The 7,957-nt window shown below is 31.1% G+C and overlaps 1 long non-coding RNA gene across 2 annotated transcripts; it reads left to right on the plus strand.

Annotated features, from left to right (window-relative positions):
* The first annotated feature begins 1,198 nt into the window (after window positions 1-1,198).
* On the plus strand, window positions 1,199-5,597 carry LOC142641257 (uncharacterized). 2 transcript variants are annotated; one of them, XR_012845347.1, is made up of 6 exons: window positions 1,199-1,390; window positions 1,480-1,528; window positions 2,707-2,773; window positions 4,555-4,615; window positions 5,248-5,279; window positions 5,362-5,531. It is a non-coding gene; the product is annotated as an uncharacterized LOC142641257 (long non-coding RNA). The 2 variants fall into 2 exon arrangements; XR_012845348.1 differs by lacking the exon at window positions 5,248-5,279 and having other exon boundaries at window positions 1,254-1,390; window positions 5,362-5,597.
* Window positions 5,598-7,957: the final 2,360 nt, after the last annotated feature.

Raw genomic sequence — 7,957 nt, forward strand, 5'->3', positions numbered from 1 at the left:
ATCAAATGGTAAATTACATCCGATTGGCATGAAAATTGGTACGCATGTTAAGAACATATAGAAAATGTGGTCCAACGGTTGGATTTTCAAAATATGAATTCAACAATAATTTTTTGGTTGGTGTAACATTTTTTAGAGTTACATCAAGTGTAACTTGAACCCAACCCTATATTTCTTAATTTGATGTGAATTTTGATAAATCTACCGTTTGATTGTGACCATAATTTACCAAAATTAACCTTTCATTGCACTCTTCAAGTCCAATAGTTAGATTTCAAATCTAAGAATGGCACGTGACTGACATGTGTTGTGTACTTGTATGATTATGTTCTCTCAATCTAACCATCCAATTAGTCATATTATTTTTTAAAAAACAGTAAACGTAGTTAGTCAAATATTAAAATTCTTACATAAATTTAATAATAGCCATGATATTTTTTTTTTTAAATTTTTAATAAGAATGTGTGATAATTTTTGTCGTGTGGTTTTTTTTTTTTTTTTGTTGAGAAATTTGAGTGGTGAATTTTATTGAGTATATTTGATTGTTTTTTGTTTTTAAATTTTATTTCATAGCTCATTAATAAAATAACCAAGTGACTTCACCAAATTGGAGAATTTGTTTTTAATTTTTTTTTAAAATAAATATAAATTTTTTTTTATCTTCTTCTCTTATAATTTATAAGTTGATAAAAATATTACTTTAACAACAATCCATTTTAATCTAACTGAAATTCATCATTATTAAAACCGAAACATCTGAAACTCCCACAATTTTCCACATCATCATTTTAATGTTTTAAACTAAATAGTGTGAGAGTTTTACGTGAGTTTTTTTTTTTTTTTTTCTTTGTATTGAAACCTAAAGTGAGTCATTTTTTTATATATAAAAAAAAATCTAATGTGAGGTCTAATTAAAAATATTATAATTATTTTTTAAATCCTAAATCTAATATAGGTCTTTGAAAAAGTAAAAAATTTCAGTCTTATATCATACATAGATAATAATGAACAAATAACATTAATGTTGCCTTAGTGGTTAACATGTGTACCGTGCATATTTTTCAAGGACTTGTCCAAGGTTCTAACCTCCATGACAACCTTTTTTCCCTTTTCATTTTTAAAGTTACTATTATCCAAACTACGTCGTTTTGGTTATATTTAAAACTAAACATAAAAAACCCTAAACATCTCTTTTCTCATTCAGCCGCCCTCCTCATTCCCCATCCCCTCTCTCTCTCTTCACTCATCTCTTTCTTGGACAAAACTATAAACCACCATTTTTACTAGGGCATTTTCTCTAGGGTTTTCAGTGCTCGAGCTCCTCTATATCTCTGTCGCTGCTGCTCCGTCAATAACTGAGAGCTCGTATTTTCTTCGCTTCGCAACCATGGTCTCTCTCTCTTTCTGAATCTGTATATGTGTTTGTGTGTGTGTTTAGGCGTGTTAATATATTAATGTTTCGTTTTGTTCAATTTTCAGATTATTTCAGAGAAGAATCGCAGAGAGATCTGCAAGTACCTCTTCCAAGGTATCTCTCTCTATTCAATTCTAGTTTATTGTTTTATTGTTCGGTTTTTGTGAATTGGGTCACTTAGGAAACTGAGGAAAATGAAAGATTAATGAATAATTTAGAAAATTTTGACTTCTGTGATTAACTTTGTTTTTGTTTATTGAAATACTAAATAGAAAAACAAAATACCTCAATTCAATTTTTTAAGCAAGAAACTGTGGTGGGTTATTGTTCTAATTTTGATGTAGATATTTAGTTTTGATTTTTAATGTGAAAAATAGAGAGCCATTGAAGTCAGGGATTATTAATTTTCATTTTTGTCATCATTTTTTTAAGGAAGCATCAGAGAGAATAAGAATTAATAATGTTACATATTTGGATTTGGTTTGGTTGGGGGGGGTTTGTTTAAGTTCTTTGCTTTATTGGTATCAAATTACAAAAGTTTGAAACTGGTGTCAACCCATTTCAGATTTGATAGATCTGAGAGTGTGAATGTTTTCATCCGAATCTTTTGGTATGAATCATTCAGGTCAAAGGATGTATAATATATCCTTTAATCTTTTGACTGGTTCATATAGGACAAACAAGATCACAAATATAATTATATAGTATATAATAGAATGTAATTTTGAGGGAGTGACATCACATATTACTCATGGGCATTGCTCTTAAAAGTTGGTCACTTGTCTTAAAATATTGATTAAAATTGGAAGAAATTGTAATCCTAATTTTTTTGTTGTTAATATGTATGTTAATTCCATGCTCCTTTATTTTCTTCTTCGTGTTTTTTCAAACACTTTATCATTGTATGGTAACTACATCTCGATTTTTCTAGCATGTTAATATGTATGTTAATTCCATGCTCCTTTATTTTGTATTGACGCAATAATAAAAGAAAATTCAAAATTCGATTTTTTTTTCTTGATGAATGGCTTTGTTTATCTGTTAAAGCATAATGGGTCACCACACTTACAATTCCATTGTTAGGGACAGCTAGGTGGTTCAACAGTACCTGGTGGTTAGTCAGCTAACTTTTTTTTTGATGTATTCGAGTTAAATTAGGGATTTGGTTTTTATGTTTATTTTATGTTTATTTTTTTTTCTCTTTTCTTTGCTCGAGTCTAAAACGTGGGAATCGGAGTGTGTTTTCTCTAAAAAATTTTGATACTCTATTTTGTGTTTTTTTAATGTTTTAGTATTTAAATTCAATGCCTTAAAGATCTCATAGCCATGAGGAAAAAGCTCGATACCAGATTTCCTGCTGTAAGTTTTCTCTCTATCTCTATGATTTTTTTTTTGTTGTTGTAAGCTATGTTTGGTTGTTGAGAAAATGAAATTATGGTAAATTAGCTCAAAATCTTAGCTTTGGGGTTGAATCAGCTGGTGGGTGTTTTAGCTTTGTGGGTTTTATGAGTTGTTTTGATCTGAGGTCATGTAAAGTTTTAATTTTTTTCGTTGCTATGGTTGTGATTTGTGGTAAGAACAAAGAAATGGTTGATGGGTATTTATTTTTTGGGTTGTTTTATGGTTTGGGGTTGTGTTTTTTTTTTTTGTTTAGGTTTGGGCATGGTTTTTCTGACATAGAATTGAAATCAGCTTGTGGGTGTATTATGTTTTGTGGGGCTTATGGTAATATGAGACTTGGTTATGTTTTGCTTAGGTATTTGGGATTGATTTCTGTATATTGATGTTTAAATCAGTTTATGGGGGTTATGTTTTTCTTGACTAGTTCAGGACTTGGATTAGTTGTTTTTTTTTACTGTGGTTGTTGCTGTTGTTAGATTAAGAGGAGAGGGATCTTGTTGTACTGAGATCTTTTTTTATTTTTTTTTTCCTTGTTAGATCATGGTCCCTTTGCAGCAGGGGCGGAACTGTGTGTATAGCAGGGGGGTCCAAGGCCCCTACAAAAATTTTACAAAATATTTTATTGTAGGTTAAAAACTAAAAATGTGACTCAATACCTTTTTTTTTTATTTATGAATGGGTCCCCCTTCAAGGAAATTGATTGCCCCCCCACAGCATAGCCCCACCTGTCCATGTCCCTTACAAGCCTCAAAATTGCTTTCCCAAACACGTAGCCACTACACTAGCCTAGCAAATCAACACTAGCCTAGTTTCTTTTTCATTCAACTCCATAAATTAATTTCAATTTCCCAGTACTTTTCTTATCTTTTTTATTTATATTTCATTTCAATTTCTATTTATTTTATCTTGTAGCTTATGGTTTTAGTTTTTTTTTTCTTTTTAATTAATAAAGCCAATTGATCATCAGTTGATGAATACATTTTCTCGTTATATAGGTATGTTTAGTCATTAGATTATTTAAAGAGGAGCTAAATTTGATGCCAAATGTTTTACTATTGTAGTATAATGCTACATTGCCACTTTAAGGTCAAGATGCTAAGCCCTTTTTTGAATATTTTTTATACATGTGTATTGCAAACTAAAAAAAAATTGTATACTCAAAAGGATTTAGAAAGATATAATGCTCAAAAGGATTTAGAAAGATATTTGACTCATTAGTGCACTCTCAGACTCAGGGGATGGGGTATTTACTTTGGGTTAATAGTTTCTTTCTCATTAATACTCCACGGATTGACTTTAACATGAATTTGATACCAATTAAGCCATCTTAATGATGTTATATGCTTTGGTTGGTTTTGCGATGTAGTAAGAATTGATTGACTTTGGACCCCACCTGTTTTTTTTTTTTATAATTTTTTTTATAGTATGACACCCCCTAACGTAAGGTCAATGTCTCTCACCATAAAGAACTACTTTATTACTTGCATTAATTTTTCAGTATTTCAGCTAGACCCTTTTTTTGTTTTGTTTTTGTTTTGTTTTTTCTATTTCCTGATGCTATATTCTCTCCTTCCCCATATTTGTATGGGTTGAATTATTTAAGCTTGTGTGTGTGTTTTTTTTAATAATGAATTTCACCACTCAATGCTCAAACTGAACTATTACTTGGTGACAATTCTCTTATGGTTTTACTTATTATACTTGTTTATTTAAACACAGTAATGTTTGATAATTTGCAGGCATCCTGCTTGCAAACATGTTGAACAGATTGAGGAACTTCCTCCTAATATGGCTGTACAGGTATTGAATTTTTTTTTAATAAAAAAATTCTTGCCCTAAGATAATTGCTTTTAGGTTCTCTTTACTAGTTGTCTCTTCTTATGATTTAAACACATACTAGTGCTTGTACTTTCTCTTTTTGATTTTTTTTACTGAAAAATCTGCATTTTTAAGTCCTTGGTTTACCTTGAAATTGTTATATATGCATTCTGAATTGGTATTTAATTTGTGTTTGTGCTCTTTCTTTGGCTAGGTTGGATTACACAAAATTTATTCGATTCTGAGACGTAGAATATATGTTAGATAATTTTAAGTCAATGGAGACAAAGATATAGTTCACAATCCTATGCCTTGTTCATGTACAGTGCGTAAATCAATTTCATTTTATAAATTATGTGACTTTGAATGTGTCTTTCATGCTTGTAAAGAACGTGTCTCCTTAAAATTATATCTCAATGTTTGTGTGTTTTTTTCTTGAAGAATTTATTATGTTCTAATACAATTATTTGAGATTTGGCTGTTTTAAGATTGGCTGTGTTATTTGAGATTTTTAAACACATTGTGGGATTAAAGTTTTATGTATGGGATGATAGTGTGCAGCTTTTATGTTTATAAGGGAAAGAAATGAGTGTTGTGTTTCTACTTGAATACAGGATGCTGGATCATGCAACTTATATATATGCATGTAAGCATTTGTGTACCAAAAAAATTAAATTAAAAATAAAGGAAATTATAGTTAATAAATTATTTTGTTAATCTTATTTCAGGTCTGGTAATGTCATTGATTGGATCTTTGCTCACAATGCTTGTAGTAAGTTATTTTTTCTGCAAACTCATGTGTTTGCTCCTTCTAGTGGTAGTTATGTTGCATTTGGTTCAAGGATATATAATTCTGAAGCTTGTCTATTTTATTATATTAACACTTATTTCTATGACAGACATTGATACTTCATTGTGCTTCTATGTCAATATAATGTTTGTTTGGAGGCATTTGTGGTAACATTATTACAGGTTGTTTGTAATTGGACTGGTTTTTTTATTTTTATTTTTTTTTAATTTTAAATTTAACCTATAGCGGCGGGTAAAAAGCGCCGCTAAAGGTCTAAAATTATGCTATAATTGAAGCCCTATAGCGGCGGGCTATCCTGCCGCTAAAGATTGTCACCTATAGCGGCACGCATATCCCGCCGCTAAAAGGTCAATAGACCTAAATGTAACCACATATAGCGGCGGTTTTCTGCCCGCCGCAATAGACCAAAACCGCCGCTAAAAGGCGTATTTATAGCGGCGGGTTTTTGTACCGCCGCAATAGAGCTATTGCGTCGCGACAAGGCTGGCGGGTAGAACCGCCGCAATAGCCCCCGCCGCAATAGGTGAAATGTACCTATAGCGGCGGTTTTTGGGGCTTTAGCGGCGGTTTTGGCCCGCCGCAGTAGGCCAGTTTTTTTGTAGTGAATGTCCAAAGCGTTATATCATTTAAAATTTTGAATGACGTGACATTAATACATCTTTAAATTTATAATATTTAATTTAAATCATGAAATGAATCATTTCAAATAATTAAGGTGATGTATAGCAAAAAGTCTTAAGGGGCTAAGTTTTTATTTTTTGAACTTGTATTATAGTAACTAGTAAGCCCATTGAGGGTACATACAAAGAGATTAAACCTAGGCAAACCCTAGATATCGTAAAAGTTATGATGTGCTAAACAAGTTGTAGGGATACATTAAATTTAGACTAATATTTCTCTAATATCCACCTAAATAGATCTTGTAGAATTTCTAGGTATTTTCCATGACAACTTTTCTTGTAATTGTTAGTTTTTATATTCTAATGTGAAAAGCGGTGATGAAGGCTAAAGGTTGAAGATTCTATTTGTTGTGCAAGAATGACAAGCTTGGTCACGCTAGTTCATTCTTTTAGGGGAAATTACACTTTCCCACCCTAAACTATACCTTAGATTACACTTTGCACCATAAACTATTCGATTGCACGCTTTGCACCCTAAACTATAACATTTGTTACACTTTGCACCCCAAAGTTAATTTTATTGTTAAGTTAGATGAAAATTTGTAACACATGACTTGCACATGATTTTTGCTTAAGTGACACATAGTTTAGTTTAAAGACAAAAACACCCTCTTTCCAATCAATTAAAAACAAAATATCTCTCTCATGTGCGTAGCATCTCCTCCTCCCCAAATCAATATCTGTCTAAATTCCCAACAGCTCTCATGCATCAACTCCTCTCCTTTCTCTCATTGTTCAGTTGCTCCGCTAAGTAAAATAATACTAAGCTGCAAAAAAATGGAAATCTACATCAAGTTAAAAAAAAAAAAAAAGGGGAGAAAACTATTTAAAACATGAAGTCTAAATACAGTTTGGGGAACAATATAAGGTAGACAAGACTAATATGAGCTTTTAAAAAAGTATGTCAAGATTGAATCCATTCAAAATTTTATTTTAATATTGATTATTATAGATTTTTACAGTGCTATACGTATGCTTTGACCCATCACTAAAGAAAGCCATACATATATCTCATATGGTAGGCCTAGACTTTTTTTTTTTTTTTTTTTTTTTTTTTTTTTTTTTTTTCAGATGTTGGTTGTATGTGTTTGCATTAATTATCTCTCAGATTTTATTATAATTATCTGTATTCAAAAAAAAAAAAAAAAGTCAAGATGATGACCATCATGTTTTAGAGGAGCAATTGAAGAATTTCAAAAAAAGAGAAGAGCTGTTGGCGGAGAGAGAGGGGAAGAGCTGTTGCTGGGCACGCGTTAGAACTATTGGGGATTTAGAGTTAGACAGAATTTGATTTGGGGAGGAGAAGATGCTAGCACATGAGAGAGAGCTTTTATTTTTAATTGATTGGAAAGAGGGTGTTTTCGTCTTTAAACTATGTGCCACCTAAGTAAAAATCACATGCAAGTCATGTGTTATAAGTTTCCATTTAACTTAACAGTAAAACTAACTTTGGAGTGCAAAGTGTAACGAAGGTTATAGTTTAAGGTGCAAAATGTGTAATCAAATAGTTTAAGGTGCAAAGTGTAATTTAGGGTATAGTTTAGGGTGATAAAGTGTAATTTCCCCATTCTTTTATTTCAAAGAATGAAAAAAGGCTAAGGTGAGTGAGCATGAAGTCTCATGTGAAAACCATATCTAAGCATGCACAGTTTTGATAATTTAAACCAAGTTATAAAGATGTTAATCATAAAATGATATTGAGTCATGACTCTAATAAACATGTTAATTACATAATCATAATCAACCAAGCTTATTAAACATGAAAATCAAACAAACAAACTTCTTATTAAAACTAATAGAGCATCAAGCAAGCAAAAGAGAATTAAGAATACT

The sequence above is a fragment of the Castanea sativa genome, chromosome 6, assembly GCF_040712315.1.
Source record: "Castanea sativa cultivar Marrone di Chiusa Pesio chromosome 6, ASM4071231v1".
NCBI classification, from domain to species: Eukaryota; Viridiplantae; Streptophyta; class Magnoliopsida; order Fagales; family Fagaceae; genus Castanea; species Castanea sativa.